This window comes from Penaeus monodon, chromosome 19, assembly GCF_015228065.2.
Source record: "Penaeus monodon isolate SGIC_2016 chromosome 19, NSTDA_Pmon_1, whole genome shotgun sequence".
In the NCBI taxonomy this organism is placed as follows: domain Eukaryota; kingdom Metazoa; phylum Arthropoda; class Malacostraca; order Decapoda; family Penaeidae; genus Penaeus; species Penaeus monodon.
Genome location: NC_051404.1, coordinates 36,901,345 through 36,902,051, shown reverse-complemented (window position 1 = coordinate 36,902,051; position 707 = coordinate 36,901,345).

The window sequence follows — 707 nt, the reverse complement described above, 5'->3', positions numbered from 1 at the left end:
CATCTGAAAATATAAGTTGTTGTATGTGGTAAAAAATGTGTATTCAACTGATTATATTTCAGATATTAAAAAATGGACAATGATGCTTTGTTTGTTAATATCCTTTATACAGGTTAAATGTTTGTTCCTCATATGTCATGTAGACAGGCACTATACATTTGGTATTTGCTATTGCTTAAGTAATATATCTATTTACCAAATCAATGTTAGTAAAATTGTCTTTGCATCAATCAAACCTAGCATTGTATCATAAGTATATATAATGGAAAGGAGTAATTAGGAACCTGTGATTTAACCGATTGTAATGAAAGGCCAAAAGAAACGCCTTACAATTATTGAAAATACTTTACATACTCTATGTAAACCTTAGACTATTGTCCCCCTGCCTTATTTTCTTTGTTAATGTTGAATACTTCAAAACTGGATCCAATTTACAAATATAGTAGTATTTCCAGGTGACAACTTTCTGCCACTGATTTTAACAACACAGCTCAGTAAACCGAAGAAATTTCCTCAGATTTTATAAATAAAATCTGAGGCTTACCCATCTTGACACCATCCATATTGCCAGAGAACTGGTAATGGAAAATATTTTCTATTTTCATAGACATAGTAATGGTAATAGAAAACCTAAACAATTCAGCTGCATCATAAATGGTAAAGCCTTGAACTAATTCTTGTACAACTGCATGTTATAGTTTAGTGAT